The 19,844-nt window shown below is 42.8% G+C and overlaps 1 long non-coding RNA gene across 3 annotated transcripts in view; it reads right to left on the bottom strand.

The window, feature by feature from the left end:
* LOC134354880 (uncharacterized) overlaps window positions 1-19,844 on the bottom strand; it is a 130,475-nt gene that overhangs the window by 36,947 nt on the left and 73,684 nt on the right. For all 3 annotated transcript variants that reach the window (XR_010019918.1, XR_010019917.1, XR_010019919.1), the window contains exon 3: window positions 785-852. This is a non-coding gene — a long non-coding RNA (uncharacterized LOC134354880). The remainder of the gene's footprint in view (window positions 1-784; window positions 853-19,844) is intronic.

The following is a 19,844-nucleotide window of genomic DNA, read 5'->3' as shown; positions in this document are numbered from 1 at the left end:
GAACACGGATCCAACAGTTCATTTGATGCTATGCTACCTCTGTGATATTCCTGCCAGCTTGACATTGTGTCCCAATTCCATGGAAACTTTCCCCAACTCAACACCACAAAAACAAAAATCATCAATTTTGGCCCCTTCTGTACATTTCATTTCCCACTGTTTCATTCCATCCACTGAAGATTTTCTTAGACTGGGCATGTTCAGACAGAGTTGAGATTCAAACATCATATTTTAACCATTTTTTCAAAATTGTTTGCTCCCACTTTACCTAGAAATCTGATTTCTCAAAAATAATTGAAGATGATTACATTTAGCACTAACAATGAATCACGTCCCCAGAGAATATAGTAGATTTAGCTCAAAACCAGAGACAGTGTGATTTGCATCTAGAAACAGCCATTGAAACAAGGTTTCACTCAATTTAACACATCAACGATGTCTTGAGCAGCCATTCACCCTTAAAGGCACATTACTCCTTGAAGGAGGACAACAGTAACATACACATGACTGCCAGGAAGATGTAGGCATGAGAGAGAGAGAAAAAGTCAGATCCCCATTTTCCTCTAAATGTGTACAAGACAACCACTAGAAAGGATTGCTTGAAATTCTTGTATTCCATATACCAATAGTGGTAGGGACAGAGGTGAGGGGACTGATTGGTCAAGGCAGGAAGCTCCCAACATCCCTTCCTCCATAAATGTGATTCACTGTACAGTGGAGCAATGTAGATACAAGTCCTTGTGGAGAGGATCAGTTGGCTTGTAATGAGAACCAAAAGCTTCACCTGTTGTTGTTCATGCAGCAAGCAGTACACTCTTGTCTCCACATTTGCTTGGAATGTAATGCAAGGCACTATAGGGCAAACACAGACAAAAAAAAACTTATTTTTTTCTCCACTACCTGGTGTTTGCAAAACACTCATTTTACCTGTGCTCAGCTGTAGTGGTTAGAAAGCACGCTTCACTGAACAGCCATACAAAGAAGAAGTAGCCCTCTCCCCCAGAATCCATTCCTCTGGGGAGTGCCAACTGCTGAAAATTTTCCTGCAAAGCAGATTCCCTCAGGAATACTAAACAGGACATTCAATATAAGGAAGTTCTTTCAACGTTCCACTAAGAACTGCACATTGAGTGAATGGGAACTTTTCCTGCATATGAAAAGATCCCAGCTGTTAAAGGGAACCCCTATGGGTATGAATGAAATAAACTGACGCTGGCAGGCCTCAAAGATCTGATCGTATCAAAGCTTCTAACCACTGCTCACTGAAATCAAAATCAATTAGATAGTTTCAATGAGACCATTCCACAATGGTTATAGTGTGAAGCATTTGGCTTCAACTAATGGTAGGGCAGGTGGACTTGTTTAAAGAGCAATCTACTCTGGGAAAAATTTTGTCCAAATTTTATCCGATTAATACCTAAAATGAAGACATCATGCAATCCAATTTCTAGATATTTTGTGTTTTTTCTCCAATGTATTTCTTCTTCCATTAATTCATTTAATATTCCCCTCTGCACATCATTTCCCATATCAAAATCTTACCATTATTTAATTTTTTTCCTGTCCATACTCACCGCATGCACCTGATCTCCATTATTCTATGGATTCATTCTGAACACCAGACATCTTTAAACGTTTAATACTTTCAACATGAATGTACAAACTGATGCATCCTTTACCACTCTAATTCTGCCCTGTCTACTTCCACAGTTCCTCGTCAGCTCTTTCCATCATTAAAATCTTTCATAAGATGTATTTGTTTACCTTTCTTTTGGATGTGAGCTTATTATATTGACTTCTGTCACTATAGTGCCCTTGGAATACTTTATCACATTGAATGAATTGACACGCAAATTGTTATCTGAATGGTGGCCGATTAGGAAAAGGGGAGGTGCAACGAGACCAGGGTGTCATTATACACCAGTCATTGAAAGTGGGCATGCAGGTACAGCAGGCGGTGAAAAAGGCGAATGGTATGCTACATCTTTGCCATAGAGGGAGTACAAAGAAGGTTCACCAGATTGATTCCTGGGATGGCAGGACTTTCATATGAAGAAAGACTGGATGAACTGGCTTGTACTCGTTGGAATTTAGAAGATTGAGGGGGGATCTGATTGAAACGTATAAGATCCTAAAGGGATTGGACAGGCTAGATGCAGGAAGATTGTTCCCGATGTTGGGGAAGTCCAGAACGAGGGGTCACAGTTTGAGGATAGAGGGGAAGCCTTTTAGGACTGAGATTAGGAAAAACTTCTTCACACAGAGAGTGGTGAATCTGTGGAATTCTCTGCCACAGCAAACTGTTGAGGCCAGTTCATTGGCTATGTTTAAGAGGGAGTTAGATATGGCCCTTGTGGCTACAGGGGTCAGGGGGTATGGAGGGAAGGCTGGGGTGGGGTTCTGAGTTGGATGATCAGCCATGATCATAATAAGTGGCGGTGCAGGCTCGAAGGGCCGAATGGCCTACTCCTGCACCTATTTTCTATGTTTCTATGTTTCCTTGGACACAAAAATTGATAATAATCTTAAGCATAACCAACAGAAATGGGTGATAGCTAATCCTTTCTCTAGATCACACTAACTGTCATGATTAGCAATTATCCACAATAGAAGCAGCATTCCAAGCCCTGAAGTAATTTTCATCGAGTAATCTTGCTTGAAAAAAGGCCTATTGGCTCAAGGGACTGTATTGTCCATTAAGCACTTACTTACAACAATCCCATTTAATTCTTCTCTCATTCCTATCAACGACCACCAAATCTATAACTTGCCTACGTACTCGAGATAACATACAGTGAAAATAAAGAAAAACCTCAGATGCTGGAAACCTAAAATAAAAAAAAGTGCTTGAAATAGTCGGCAGGTCAGACCACATCTGTGGGAAGAGAAATGATGTCAATGTTACAGACTGAAGACCACTCATCAGAACAGTTCTTATGAATGGTCTCTCAGGTCATTTACGGTGAACAATTAACCTGCCAATGTGGCAAGTTATCTATTGGCACACTTTTATAAATAATATTCTGCTCCTTATGCGTGAGTAACCATAAAATTTATACAACAGCCAAGTTGCATATAGAATTCTCCAGATTAACTATGGGCTGTGTTTAGTTCATTTTGCTAATTATTTAAACATCCAACTGATTTAAAGTGTTCTGTGCCATGTTTCTCTCTCCACGCCATGCTATTTTCTGATCATGACATTTGATATATAGTCTGAAACAATTCAAATGGATTATTTCATTGTATTATTTTGCTCCAAGAAAGTGAGATCTTATATTGCCATATCGTTTCATTATGCTCATCTGGCTAGTGAAAACGTTACCATTGCTATATTCAGCTGACAATGTCACTGAGTCATCATCATTGATCTAAATCACTGTAAATCTGATGTTACGATATTGATGCAAACAGTTGGGTTTCTATACAGAATAAAGAGTTCTATCCATTTGGGTCTGCCCTGTGCTTTTGACACAAAACACTGTGAATCCCAAAGCTCCATTGACTTTCCACATCTATAGCATTACACCTGACTCAGCCAATTTGGCTGAGATATCACCCTTGCTCACTTGCTTGGACACTATTATTGTTTGCTCTATCAGGTCTCTCATCTCTCACTCTTCATGAACCAGAATGCATCCAAAACTCAGCTGCGTGGACCCAAAGCTGAGTGCTGCATTAATTTCTGGTGGGGAGGTTGTCAGCGTGTGCGAGAAAGATGGGCAAATTCTTCTCCTTGCATTCAAACCTCTATGGTATACCCCCACCTGTTCTCTGTCATTTGATCTAATGTGGCAATCCACCAAGGTAGCTAATGCAATATAGATTTCTTAACTTAAGAAGAAAAAAAAATTCTTTTGAGAGTAAAACACACAAATCTAACACGCTGGGAATAATTGGAGCCATCATCTAACACATAAACCCTGAAGTTCTGTCAGCTGCGTAAGTCCAGAGAAGACAATCTCTGGCTCGACCAAATGGGGGAGACTGAGATGCGAGTCCACCCCGAAACCCCTTTTTTGCTGGATGCTGCATGATTTGTTCCCCTGTTACAAATCAGTACCATGGAATATCAGACAGTAAACTGCATCTAATTAAATGATTTAGCTTTATAATGCTTAATTTGACTACAGGGTTAGTGAAGATAAAGCAAAAAAAGAAAAGAGCCCATTTTAATGGAACAGTCTAATGTGCACAAGTTGGAGCTCACGGTTTCCCCTTCGCCAATCCTCCTTTGATCTCCCTAGCCTTCGTCGGATCATGGCTCCACTCCAGCATCTTCTGTCTTCATCTCCCACCGAACAAAATAACCAGATCACCCTGGTGTCAGGTACATAACACGAAAACACCCTCCCGTCATTGGATGGCTCATATTGCAAAGCACCTGTTATCTCTAACCATAACCCAAACACTGCTTCTACAGAAAGACCATTACATTAGCAGTGAAACCTTTCCCAGGGCGTTATACACATTTGACTCAAACTGTTCTGAATTGGACCTTTAACAGGGCAACAGTAGAAATCCTGAATGATGCTTGTGAACAGCAAAATCACAGTGATCATGATAGGATACCCACAAATACAATTACACAGATTAAACAATTAGGTAACAGCAATATGAATTGTGTGTTAAGAATAATTCTTACAGCTCATTCTACTTTAATCTTTCTTACTAGCAGATATTCTGTATTTGAGAAGATAATGTAGTCTGAGTTTACGATGCTGTTGTGAAAGACAGATACATTTTGCAACCAAAACTTATAAGATAGTTAAACATAGAACATTACAGCACAGTACAGGCCTTTCAACCCACAATGATGTGGAGGAAACGTAGAAAATATAGTTAAAATTTTTTGCAGAATTCAAAATTGATATCACAAAATATCAGCATCATTGCATGTTCTTACAGGCTTTAGCTATACTGGGCATTCTTCATGGCATGCCTCTACACAGTCCTGCTGCCACAAAACAGCACATTCCATGACTTATGCCAGTGACAAAAAACATGATTCCGATTCTGACAATTTGGGAAATTCAACTGTTTCTGAGAGATCAAAGCTGGAGCGTTTTTTTTAAAGCATTACACACAAAAAATCAAGACCATGAATGTTCTATGAGTCAAGCAGAGGTCAAGGGCAGTCCCATATCAGAAGAAATGGGGGCCCGGGGTGATATATTAAGTGGGATTAGAAAGTTACCGGATTTATAAGGAGAAAAGAGATTCCGGGATTGAAAACAAAGACAAAGAGCATGCAAAGAAGAAAATAAGGATTGTGAATTGGAGAATAGGGTTGATAGAAGGGAGAAGCAATGAGTCAGGAAGATAATCTGCTTTTGTTAGGAGAGGGGCAAATTCTTTGATGGGGAGGTGTTGCAGTTTTACTCCCCAGTGGGAAATGTTCCTCAGTTTCTACTCATGAGTGTGTTACACATCAGGCAGGGAATTACTTTGGAGATGGTTTCAGTTTTATAATTCCATTGGGGATTTCAGAAGGGTTGGGCATTCTGAAATTCATAGATCCCATGGTTATAGGTGTGGACCGGATCAAATTTGTAAGGGACTTTTCCAAATTGATTGGCCTGGTGTGTGGTGCAAGGATAAATACCGTCATCAGGACCTCTCAACAATCACAGTTAGAAGTTCTGCCAAACTCACAGGTGGGGAAAACCGATTGTCTGTTACTTCATCTACAAAGGCTTTTCAGTTCTATATTTGATTAAATATGAATCGAAATCCTGCAGAAACGGGTCACCTATTCAAATATCATCAACCAGTGTTTTCAAACAATCACTGACAACAGGCTGTTTAGGCTGCAGTATTGAAAGCCTATAGATCTAGAGTTTCTGACAGTATCATGTTCTGAGTGCTGTATTAGGTGGCAGTATGGAGCAGAGAAGAGTTGAGGGAGAGAAGATAGCAAAAGAAAGAGCATTAGGGTCAATTAAAGAAATGGAAAGGTGCTTTTGAGATTGAGATACTTTGCATGCAGTGCTGTTTTTAGGCGAGCAAAATCCTTGCCAAATCATAAAATTTCTATCAAACTCGCAAACTCACAACTCAAGAAAGGCCATAGGCAGTGGGGAGATTGTTGACAAGCATTAAAATGTTTTGCATTCTAGACTACTTCTGTTATGATTCAAGACAGGAGAGACAAACTTCAAAATCTCATTGAGGATTACACAGAGATGTTTATGGATAAACAAGGTCATGTTCACTGTCAAAATGTTCATATTTAGGGAGTAATATTAAGGAAAAGGGAATATTTAATTTGTTTATCAATTGCAAGAAATATTTTATTAAAAGCTTCATATCTAAGACTCAGCTTCATATCTAAAGAGGATGCTGAGTTTGTGAGCAGCCTAATTTAGCTTTAGAATAAAATGGGGTGCGGTATGAAATCAGAAACGGGATTATGGTAAAAGAAACCAGTTAAGCAGTTTCTCTGGGGACAAGTAAGGCCAGTGACGTTGTGGGGTGGAACTGGACTCTCTCACGGTGGTGTCTGAAAAGAGGATGCTGTCTAAGTTGCATGCCATCTTGGTCAATGTCTCCCATCCACTACATAATGTACTGGGTGGGCACAGGAGTACATTCAGCCAGAGACTCATTCCACCGAGATGCAACACAGAGCGTCATAGGAAGTCATTCCTGCCTGTGGCCATCAAACTTTACAACTCCTCCCTTGGAGAGTCAGACATCCTGAGCCAATAGGCTGGTCCTGGACTTATTTCATAATTTACTGGCATAATTTACATATTACTATTCAACTATTTATGGTTCTATTACTATTTATTATTTATGGAGCAACTGTAACGAATATCAATTTCCCCCGGGATTAATAAAGTATGACTATGACTACTAAGTAAATAGGTAACCTTGAAACAGGAACCAATAGTTGTTCTCAGCTAAACATGAGAAGAAAAAAATAGCAGTGGGCAACTGTGTTAAAAGTCTGCTGAGGGGTTCAAGAAAGATGAAGGGAAAATGCAGTTGGGATAAATGGACATTGATTTGGTAGTTTATAGCATGTTCAAAAGCTGTGTGGGTGAAAGAGAAAATGTATAATGATAGTTTACAAAGATTCTGTAGATATCTAAGTACGGCTTTCTCAGGAGTGAATAATGATGGCAGTCTAGAAGGGAAAGATAAAAGTACCCTGTGATGAGGAAGTCATCAACAATACCAGAAGGGGAACTGCATCATCTGGAGCTGTTTTGCGAATCAAATCAAGAGATCAGGATGTGGATCTAATAAACAGCTGAACTTAAAGAGGACATGAAGGCCAGTAAGAGAAAAGCTAGTGGAAATTGTATGTCAGTGGCCAGAAAATTTGGAATAGCTTTTATCACTGATGCAGAGGAGGCTGGTGAATAGGTGAGCTCAGACTTGATAATATACACTCAGTGGTCACTTCACTAGGTACCTCCTGTATGTTTGTGGTCTTCTGATGCTGTAGCCCATCCACTTCAAGGTTCAATGTGTTGTGCACTCAGAGATGCTCTTCTGCACACCACTGTTGTAATGTATGGTTATTTGAGTAACTGTCACCTTCCTGTCAGCTTGAACTAGTCTAGCCATTCTCCTTTGACCTCTCTCATTGCCAAAATGTTTTCACCAACAGATATGCTGCTCATTGGATGTTCTTTGTTTTTCACACCATTCTCCGTAAACTTAGAGAAAGTTGTATGTGAAAATCCCAGTGGGTCGTAGTTTCTGAGATACTCACACCACCCTATCTGGCACCAACTATTATTCCATGATCAAAGTCACTTAGATCACATTTCTTCCTCATTCTGATGTTTGGTCTGAACAAATGAACCTCTTGTATCTGCATGCTTTTATGCTGCCACATGATCAGCTGCATAGATATTTGCATTAATGAGCAGGTATACAGGAGTACCTCATAAAGTGGCCATGGAGTGTAAGTACAAGGACTTCAAGCAGTGGAGTAAATAATGCATGGATTATCTTGGTGCAAAGAATGGTTTTCACAGAGAAGAGAATGTCATACAGAACAAAAGCATGCCCTTCAATCCAACATGTCCACGCCAATCGTTTTGTTTATCTACACTAATCCACTGCTCTATGTAGCAAAGACATTTCCCCTCAGATTCCATTTAAAATTCTTCCTTCTCACCTTAGATTTATATCTTGTTTTTAATAGCCCAACCATGGAAAATTATTCTGGTTATCTACCCTATCTATTCCTCTCCTAATTTTATATAACTTGGTCAGGTCATCCCTTGGCTTCCCTCCCTCCTGAAAATACAACTCATGACCATTAAAACTCTTCGCATAACTGAAGTCCTTCAATCCAGGCAACATCCTGGTGAACATAGAGAAAATTATGGAGGAACTTAGCAAATCAGGTAGCATCTAATGAGGGAGGTTAATCAGTTTGGCCCTCTCTCCAGCACAACCACATCAATAGCGGTGAAGAACAAAACTCCAGGTATTTTATAAAGTTGTAACATGATCACCCAACTCTTAGATTCAATGCCCTGACAAATGAAGGCAAGCATGTCATAAGTCTTCTTCACCACTCCATCTACCTGTTTTACCACTTTCATGGAAATATGGACTTGTAACCTGATGCTCTTCTATTCGCCAGCATTTTTTAGGGCCTCACTATTTAGTGTACATGTCCTTCCATTGATTGCCTGCACAAAATGCATCACCTTCCACTTGTCAGGATTAAATTCCATCTACCAAATGTTCCAGCAAACTTTCCAACTGAGCTATATCCTGCTGTAGCTTTAGACAACCTTCTATCATCTCTCCTTCTTTCCCAATGACACTTCCAATTTTCATGTCATCTGCAAACTTCAGGTCCGGATTTCTGATTCAGATTTATTTATGACATGTGCATTGAAATATGCGGTGTTAACGAACAGCACACCCAAGGATGTGCTGGGGGCAATTTGCAAGTGTTGCCCCTCATTCCAGCACCTACAGAGTACACAGAACAACAGAAGCAGCAAAAAATAGTCATACCTTCTACATTCACAGTCATAACCGACAAAGGTCACAGCACTGATCCCTGGGGTACACCACTGATCACCGATGTCCAGTGAGAAAAGCATCCCTCCACTACTACCTCTGCCTCCACCTCCTAACATCAAGCCAGTCCTGGATCCAGTTAACTAGCTTGCCTTGGATCCCATGTGCCTTATCCTTCTGAGCAACCCTACCACATGGTGTAGGTTTCGCAAATAAAATGGTGGAAGTGTTTTATGTTTCAGAAAAGCCACAGCAACTCATTTATTGAACACCAAGTGCACTAAAAGCCTTTACGTAACAGTGTCATCACATCAGACCAGCCTCTTAAAGTGAACACCCAATTCAATGTTGGTGGTTGTGAATTATGTACCTTTCCACTAATTAGGTTACCCTACACAGGCACCCCCCCACTCCCAAGAATTCACTGAAACCGGCATTGTAAGCCTGTCCAGAGTTCAGACAAGTCCCCTGGCTTGGGTCCTATGTTCCATGGGTGGGGGAACAACAGGTGCCTCTGGTTTGTCCAGAGATGCATTAACATGCTCCTGGTTATGTTGTGATGGCAGGGGCACGGCAATGGAATACTCCAAATCTTGATGGGCCCGATTAAGGCGATCTACCAAAATATGTTCAGGTTTAACCCTCTTATCTATAATAAAAGGCTTTTCTCCCCATTCCAAAATGCAGAACAGGAGTTCTAAGGGGATGTTGGTGTGCATCATTGTGTACGAAAACTGATGAGGTAGAACATAGGTCCACAGGAGTCCAAGAGATCTGTATACCATGTTGGGAGGTAGGAACAGGTGAAAAGGAATTGAATTTATAGAGGAAGGGGAATGCTGTTGAGAGGCGGACCAAGCAGTTGTAGCGTCAGGAATGAAATTACCTGGCATTCGTAACAGCTACCCCATGGTGTGATGTACAAATGCCAAGGTTCTGGGCCATCTCAGCTCAGAGGTCTGAAATGAACTGGGGACCATGGTCAGAGGATCTATCAGATGGGATGCCAAACCAAATAACTCAGGTGCTGATGAACACCTAAACCACGTCTGCGGCCATCATCGATGCTGGAGGGTGAACCCTGGCCACTTGGTGGTGTGGCCCGTCATGGTAAAGTGTGTGTAACCGCGGGAGGGGGGAAGAGCACCACCATGGCCCACATTGACATGGTCAAGCCGTCGCTCAGGGACCTTAAAAGGCGCCAATGGTGCCTGAACATGACGATTCATTTTTGCTTGCTGGCATTCCACACAGGCTGCAGTCCGATCATCGTTGTTCTTTCTGAGGCCGTGCCAAACAAACTTTAGTGCAAGCATTTTCAGTAAGGTCTTCCAACCCAGATGTGAGAGGGCATGTATGGAGTCGAAAAGAGTACGCCTCCAGTTTGCTCGCACAGTGGAGTGAGGACGACTGGTTGAGACATCACACAGGAAAGAAATCTCAGCTTCCCCGAACTTACTGTCAGCCAACTGCAGGCTGTGACTGCTGCTCGGTAAGCCTGGACCTCTGGGTCAGTAACTTGGTCAGCTGCCATGCCAGCATAGTCAACCCCATGTGTACAGCCTCCGTGGCTGGCCGTGGCATTATTTTTACCCTTGATATGCTGTATATCAGTTGTGAACTCGGATATGTACGCCCAGTGGGTTGCTGCCGTGCAGACCAAGGGTCTGATACTTTGGCCAACATATGCATGATGGGCTTGTGATCAATGAATGCTGTGAAATGGCGATGCTCTAGAAGCAAACAAAAATAGCAGACAGCCAGATAGACACTGAGAAGCTCACGGCCTAATGTGCTGTACTGCGCTTCGGGGAGACAGAGCTGTCTGCTGAAGGACGCGAGCAGCTACCACACGCTTCCAACAGCACCCACAATATAGTCTGAAGCATCAGTAGTAATAGCTATGGGTGCATTGGGGAGCCGGTGTGCTAGTTGGGTCCCGTTAGAAAGACCTCAATTGGTATCATCAAATGCCCAGGTCATGTCCACCGACCAGCCAAGGTGTTGATTAGTGGTATTGTCTTTGAGTACAGTATACAAGGGGAGCATAAGTCAGCAGCTCGTGGAATGAAGCATTGATAGAAATATATCATGCCTAAAAATTCCTGTAGCTTTTTTAGTGGTGTGGGGCAGTGAAAAGTCCATAATAGTGTCTATATCTGATGGGCGGGCTTTCACACCTTTGGTGGGGATGCGATGGCTGAGAAAGTCAATGGTTAACAAATCAAACTGTCATTTAGCAGGGTTACTAATCGACCTGTGTTGGCTTAAGCGCTCGAAAAGTGTGTGGAGATGAGATGCTTGTTCAGATTTGGATGCATTGGTGACAGGTATGTCATCTAGGTAAATGAAAAGAAAATCTAAGTCTTTTAATACAGTCCAACAGCTATTGGAAAGTCTGTGCTGCATTTTTCGGTCCAAGCAATATGAGAAGAAACTCAAAAAGACCAAATGGGGTTAGCACCACAGTTTTGGGAATATCCTCCAGGCACACAGGCCTGGAGCCCCTAACCTGAATGACTTTGGTAAAATTAAGTTTCCAGGTAAACATGCAGTAAAGTCTTGGATGTGTGGAACTGGCTGGTGGCCTCATTAAGGTGCTGGTAATCACCACGTGGGTGGCAACATCCATCGGACTTTGGGACCATATGGAGGGGTGAAGCCCAGGGGTGATTCAATCCTAGTACAATGCCAAGTATTTCCATGTCGACAGACTCAGCCTTCATGGTTGCCAGATTTTCAGGGTCCAGCCCAAGCACGCAGGCATGGACTGGTAGGCCAGTTGTGGAAATTTGTTGCTCAGTCCCATGTTTTGCGACTGTAGTGGAGAATGTGGGCTTGGTGAGGTTTGGGAATTTGCCCAGCAGTTGAGTAAACTCGCATGTGGTGGTCATGAACTTGAAAGAGTCGTTGTGGGGAAATTTCTAGGTGAGCGGGTAATGACCCAAAGTCCTTGACATCCACAAGCCAGCATCCTAAGATCGACCAATGGTCTTTGGGCATGCAGGAAATCTGCACTGAGCAGAAGCCTAGCTACTTTAGCCAGGACGAAGTCCCATGTGTAATGTCACCCACTGAAGCAGAGCATCACCTGTCATGTCCCATAAGTCTGATTCCTGCTGCTGTTGGTGGCCTCCAGCGAGTTTTGTTACTCTTTGCCTTCTCATCAGTAGGTGATGCTGGCAGCACACTCACTTGAATACCCATATCACACAGGAAGCGTCACCCTGAAAGAGTGTCCGTAATGAACAGTAGTTTACTCTGGCAGCTGGAACCCGCGGTGTTCACAGACCTCTGATGTCCCACTGCACTGGCACTGTTGAAGCTGCAAGGTGGCTGGTACCAAAGCACGTGTGATAAAAATCAGGCCCGGTGTCATCTGATTCATAACTGCCAGTGTCCTTATGGTGGTGGCCTTGCTGACCGGGTTTATTGAGGTACAGAAGGGAGGAAGAATAAGCTACCACTGCACAGCTGAGTGTAGACTGTCAGCCATTTAAGCAAACTCCCTATAGTACTTCATGGGTGCATAAGCAAGGGCTATATGATCTTGATCAGACATTTGCTGCATGAAGAGTTCTTTAAAAGTAAAACAAGGATGGTGATTTCACAGGAGATATAGCATGTGGTCCATTAGCTCAGAAGGCCGAGCATCACTGAGACTGGGTAAGGAGAGCAACTTTGGCGCGTTCAGACTCCGATAGTCCAAACGTCTATAAAAGGAAAGTTTTCAGTGATCAGTATTCATCATGTTCATGCGGATGTTCCAGTAGACTCACCCCTCTTGGAGCCGCAGAATTCTGAGCGATGCTACCATGTAGTAGAAGTTGCTGTCGTCGGCAGAGATTTCTCAAGGAACAAATTAGGCCTCAGCTTGTGCAAACCAAGCAGAGGCGTTTTTCTCAAAAAACTCCAGCAGTTTCAAAGTGACATGTTCAATAACTCTAGAATCATCCTGGAGCATTGTAGTCGCCAGTGTAGGTTTTGCAAATAAAATGGTAGAGTTGTTTTATGTTTTAGGAAAGCCATAGAAACTCATTTATTGAATATCAAAAAATATTGAATACAAAACGTGCTAAAAACCCTTTAAGTAACAACGTCATCACATCAGACCAGCCTCTTAAAGCAAAACCCCAACTCAATGTTGGTGGTTATGAATTATGTACATTTCTCCCAATTACATTACTCTACAATGGGACCTTATCAAAAACCTTACTGAATTCCATGCAAACATCTATCACCCTGCCTCTATCAGTCTTGTTGGTTATCTCCTCTAAAGACTCTAATCAAATTTGTGTCACAGGGCTTTCCTTGCAGACAGCCATGTTAACTGTTCTCGTCAGCCCCTCTCATTCCAAATGTACACAAGTCCTATCCTGTAGAATTTTCTCAAACAATTTGCAAAAAATTGCTCCAGTGATACTTGCTGTATTCCAACCAGATATGGGAGTAAATTAAATCTTGTTTTACACTTATGACTGCTTGGCTAAGCACGGGCTCCAATGCCATATTTAACTTTGCAAATGACATCACTGTTGTAGGCCGAATCAAAGGCAGTGATGAATCAGTAGAGGGAGATTGAAAATCTGGTTGAGTGTTGCCACAGCAACTACCTCTTACTCAGCGTCGGCAAGACACTGATTATTGACTTCAGGAAGAGGAAACCGGAGGTCCATGTGCCAGTCCTCATCAGGGATCAGAGACGGAGTGTGTCAGTTACTTTAAATTCCTCAGTATTATCATTTCAGAGGACTTGTCCTGGGCCCAGCACATAAATGCAATTACAAAGAAAGCACAGCAGTGCCTCCACTTCCTTAGAAGTTTGTGAGGAATTGGCATGGCATCTGAAACTTTGACAAACTTATATAGATGTGTGAAGGAGAGTATATTGACTGGCTGCATTTCAACCTGATATGGAAAAACCTACAAAAGGTAGTGGATAAGACTCAGTCCATCACAGCTAAAGCTTTCCCAACTACTGAGCACATCTACATGGAGTGTTGCTGCAGGAGAGCAGCATCCATCACCAGGGACACCTACCACCCAAGTCATGGTTGCCTCTCACTGCTGCCATCAGGAAGGAGGTACAGGAGTCTCAGGACTCACAGCACCAGGTTCTGGAACAGTTATTACCCCTCAGCCATCAGGCTCTTGAACCAGTGGGGATAACTTCACTCAACTTCACTTGCCCCCACTGGACTGTTCCCACAACCCATGGACTCACTTTCAATATCTCTTCATCTCATGTTCTCAATATTTATTGCTTATTTTGCTATTATGATTATTATTTGTTTTCTTTCTGTACTTACACAGTTTGTTGTCTTTCACACCCTATTGGTGCAGAATTTAATTGATTCGACTATGGTTATCGGATTTATTGAGTATGCCTGCAAGAAAATGAATCTCATGGTGACATATATGTACCTTGATAATAAATTTACTTTGAACTTATAAACTAAGTGATTCATAGACCCATTTAAATCTATACCCTTCAGATTGAAAGTAGGAGCTCTAATGGGGGAATGTGCAGGAAAAGAAACTCAGGCTTCTTCTGCAATCATGATCATTGCTTAGGAATGTAAGGGAATGAACGATCAGGCTGACTTTTGCAGAAAATTTTTAGCCTGACTTAGAGAGATGGTGATGAAAGTAAACACAGTCGTGTACTGCCACCTAGTGGATTTGTAATACAATTACAAGCTCACACACCTTCTGACCCAGGGCCACAATCAGTACCCAGAAGGGATATATCAGGGGTGATTGATAAGTTCGTGGCCTAAGCTAGAAGGAGTCAATTTTAGAAAACCTAGCACATTTATTTTTCAACATAGTCCCCTCCTACATGTACACACTTAGTCCAGTGGTCGTGGAGCATACGGATCCCTTCTTTGTAGAAGACGGCGTCTTGGACCTCCAGAAGAGGTCCACAGCAGGGGTGATTGATAAGCTCATGACCTAAGGTAGAAGGAGATGAGTTATTAACTTCAAACTTTCTGCATTTTCACTCAAAGAGTTGAACTGCACGTGCGGGTAATGAGAGCTGTATAACTCATTTCGTTCTACCTTAGGCCACGAACTTATCAATCATCCCTCGTCCAATTAACATTCAGTTGACAGTTCTTTCAATGTTAAGAACACATATTACAGCGACATTTATAAGTATAACCAGATCAGCAGGTAATAATTTAGCACATTTATACACGTAACACCCTGGGAAAGGTTTCATTGCTAATGTAATGGTTTTTCTGTAGCAGCAGTGTTTGGGTTATGACTAGAGATAACAGGGGCTTTGGAATGTGTGCCATCCAATGAAGGGAGGGTCTTTTTTTCTTGCGTTCCTGAGAACAAGATGATCTGGGTCTTTTATTCAGTGGAAGATGAAGAGAGAAAATGCCTGAAAGGAGTGGACTTGGAGTGGGGTCGGGAGTCGACGAAGCCTGGGGGATATCATAGAAACATAGAAACATAGAAAATAGGTGCAGGAGTAGGCCATTCGGCACCGCCATTTATTATGATCATGGCTGATCATCCAACTCAGAACCCCGCCCCAGCCTTCCCTTCATACCCCCTGACCCCCGTAGCCACAAGGTCCATATCTAACTCCCTCTTAAATATAGCCAATGAACTGGCCTCAACAGTTTCCTGTGGCAGAGAATTCCACAGATTCACCACTCTCTGTGTGAAGAAGTTTTTCCTAATCTCGGTCCTAAACGGTTTCCCCTCTATCCTCAAACTGTGACCCCTCGTTCTGGACTTCCCCAACATCGGGAACAATCTTCCTGCATCTAGCTTGTCCAATCCCTTTAGGATCTTATACGTTTCAATCAGATCCCCCCTCAATCTTCTAAATTCCAACGAGTACAAGCCCAATTCATCCAGTCTTTCTTCATATGAAAGTCCCGCCATCCCAGGAATCAATCTGGTGAACCTTCTTTGTACTCCCTCTATGGCAAAGATGTCTTTCCTCAGATTAGGGGACCAAAACTGCACACAGTACTCCAGATGTGGTCTCACCAAGGCCTTGTACAACTGCAGTAGTACATCCCTGCTCCTGTACTCGAATCCTCTCGCTATAAATGCCAGCATACCATTCGCCTTTTTCACTGCTTGCTGTACCTGCATGCCCACTTTCAATGACTGGTGTATAATGACACCCAGGTCTCGTTGCACCTCCCCTTTTCCTAATCGGCCACCATTCAGATAATAATCTGTTTTCCTATTTTTGCCACCAAAGTGGATAACTTCACATTTATCCACATTAAATTGCATCTGCCATGAATTTGCCCACTCACCCAACCTATCCAAGTCACCCTGCATCCTCTTAGCATCATCCTCACTGCTAACACTGCCACCCAGCTTCGTGTCATCCGCAAACTTGGAGATGCTGCATTTAATTCCCTCATCCAAGTCATTAATATATATTGTAAACAACTGGGGTCCCAGCACTGAGCCTTGCGGTACCCCACTAGTCACCGCCTGCCATTCTGAAAAGGTCCTGTTTATTCCCACTCTTTGCTTCCTGTCTGCTAACCAATTCTCCACCCACATCAATACCTTACCCCCAATACCGTGTGCTTTAAGTTTGCACACTAATCTCCTGTGTGGGACCTTGTCAAAAGCCTTTTGAAAATCCAAATATACCACATCCACTGGTTCTCCCCTATCCACTCTACTAGTTACATCCTCAAAAAATTCTATGAGATTCGTCAGACATGATTTTCCTTTCACAAATCCATGCTGACTTTGTCCGATCATTTCACCGCTTTCCAAATGTGCTGTTATCACATCCTCGATAACTGACTCCAGCAGTTTCCCCACCACCGACGTTAGGCTAACCAGTCTATAATTCCCCGGTTTCTCTCTCCCTCCTTTTTTAAAAAGTGGGGTTACATTAGCCACCCTCCAATCCTCAGGAACTAGTCCAGAATCTAACGAGTTTTGAAAAATTATCACTAATGCATCCACTATTTCTTGGGCTACTTCTTTAAGCACTCTAGGATGCAGACCATCTGGCCCTGGGGATTTATCTGCCTTCAATCCCTTCAATTTACCTAACACCACTTCCCTACTAACATGTATTTCGCTCAGTTCCTCCATCCCACTGGACCCTCTGTCCCTTACTATTTCTGGAAGATTATTTATGTCCTCCTTAGTGAAGACAGAACCAAAGTAACTATTCAATTGGTCTGCCATGTCCTTGCTCCCCATAATCAATTTGCCTGTTTCTGTCTGCAGGGGACCTACATTTGTCTTTACCAGTCTTTTCCTTTTTACATATCTATAAAAGCTTTTACAGTCTGTTTTTATGTTCCCTGCCAGTTTTCTCTCATAATCTTTTTTCCCCTTCCTAATTAAGCCCTTTGTCCTCCTCTGCTGAACTCTGAATTTCTCCCAGTCCTCAGGTGAGCCACTTTCTCTGGCTAATTTGTATGCTTCTTCTTTGGAATTGATACTATCCCTAATTTCTCTTGTCAGCCTCGGGTGCACTACCTTCCTTGATTTATTCTTTTGCCAAACTGGGATGAACAATTGTTGTAGTTCATCCATGCAACCTTTAAATGCTTGCCATTGCATATCCACCGTCAATCTTTTAAGTGTCATTTGCCAGTCTATCTTAGCTAATTCATGTCTCATACCTTCAAAGTTACCCCTCTTTAAGTTCAGAACCTTTGTTTCTGAATTAACTATGTCACTCTCCATCTTAATGAAGAATTCCACCATATTATGGTCACTCTTACCCAAGGGGCCTCTCACGACAAGATTGCTAATTAACCCTTCCTCATTGCTCAAAACCCAGTCCAGAATAGCCTGCTCTCTAGTTGGTTCCTCGACATGTTGGTTCAAAAAACCATCCCGCATACATCCCCAAGAAATCCTCTTCCTCAGCACCTTTACCAATTTGGTTCACCCAGTCTACATGTAGATTGAAGTCACCCATTATAACTGCTGTTCCTTTATTGCACACATTTCTAATTTCCTGTTTAATACCATCTCCGACCTCACTACTACTGTTAGGTGGCCTGTACACAACTCCCACCAGCGTCTTCTGCCCCTTGGTGTTACGCAGCTCTACCCATATCGATTCCACATTTTCCCGGCTTATGTCCTTCTTTTCTATTGCGTTAATCTCTTCTTTAACCAGCAACGCCACCCCACCTCCCCTTCCTTCATGTCTATCCCTCCTGAATATTGAATATCCCTGAAGGTTGAGCTCCCATCCCTGGTCACCCTGGAGCCATGTCTCTGTGATCCCAACTGGATGGAGGACAACCAGAAGGGAAACCATGAGCTCCAAATGTGCACATTAGATTGTTTCATTAAGATGGGCCCTTTTCTTTTTGTTTTTCTTTACTAACCCTCTAGTCAAATTAGGAATTATAAAGCTAAATCATTTAACTGCATATGGTTTACCGTCTGTTCTTTTGTGGTACTGATTTGTAACCGGGGAACACATCACACAGCATCCACACAACCAAGAAGTTTTGTACCTCAGATTTCACACGTTTGGCGGGGCCAGAGACTGCCTTCCCTAGACTAATGCCGCCGGCCGAACCTGAGGGTTACAATTGTGGGGGCTCGTCCGGGATTGATTTCATTGGATGCTGTGTGATTGCCCTGAGCATTAAACCAGTGGGCTTTGTGTTTAAGTCTGTGCTAGTATGGATGCTGCTGGGGTTGCGTGGTGGTGTGCATCCACGGGGTTACCGGTAACAAATGCATGAGTGTTGAGTGGGTTAGATGTTTGTACTCCTGATGAATTGTTAATTTGACTTTTAAGTACTGTTAAAGCTGTAGGCAAAGTTTTGATTTTGGGGTGGAGATTTGATAAAATGGTGGGCACAGACCTTGTTTTAGTTCAGACTAGCACTGACCTAACAACAGTGGAACTGCTTGGTACGATGGGGGACCCAGGAGATGGGGGGCAAGGATTGTCCATACTTTCTGGGAGGAGGAGAGTGTAGGGGAGCAGGCTGAATCTCAAGTCGAGTCTCCTGTAGGTGGAGGTGGAGACTTCAAAGACAGGGTTTTCTCATTTCTGCTTAGCGAGGGGAAGGAGTGGTCTGATTTGGAATGTCTAATGAGTCCCTGTCCCCCAGTGAAGAGTGAGAATTCTGAGTTCATATCCACCCTTATCTCTCTGGCAAATAAATGGAAAAATGTCCAGGTCCAAAGTTCCAGCTACGGTAGGCCCCACTTATTCTCTGGAATAATGCCCACTCCTAAAGGGGAAGAGGAGTATGAGACTTGGATGAAGCAGACCTCTCGGTTGTTAGAAGAGTGGCAGTGCTCTGATGATGTAAAACAACAGCAATTGATTGAAAGTTTGAGGAGATGGGCTGCTGATGTCGTGAGAGCGCTAAAGTCCCAGTACTCCCTTGCTACTGCTGCCACTCATGTTTGTGTGAACGACGGGAAACCCCTCGGAGAGTGAGCCCGCAGGTACTTAAGCAGAGAGTCATTGGGAAAACTTACAAGAGACCCAGTGAGGGGATGGCTTGGTGTATCAGGGGAACACATTCACAGCGGTATATCAAGGAACACACTAAAGGAAAGAAAAACCATTCCTGAAGGCTTAGTGGGGCCAAGCTACAGTGTATCGCTACAGATAGAGGGCATTTATACCAGAGCCACACTTGACACAGGGTTGCAGGTCACTTTGCTGTATCGTTCATTTTACAACCAGTATTTAAAGCATTTATCATTGATACCATTCAGTGCACTATGATGGTTACTTGTCGGTGAAGATGGAGTTTTCGGAGGCTGATGTGGGATTGGCTGAGGCTCTTGATACATTAGCGCTAGTTTGTCTGGACCCCGTTAAGAAGGGCGGCATTTCAATTCTT

The sequence above is a fragment of the Mobula hypostoma genome, chromosome 12 (genome assembly GCF_963921235.1).
Source record: "Mobula hypostoma chromosome 12, sMobHyp1.1, whole genome shotgun sequence".
NCBI lineage: Eukaryota > Metazoa > Chordata > Chondrichthyes > Myliobatiformes > Myliobatidae > Mobula > Mobula hypostoma.
Note: the sequence above shows the minus strand (reverse complement) of the source record. Positions and strands in the feature narration are given on the sequence as shown.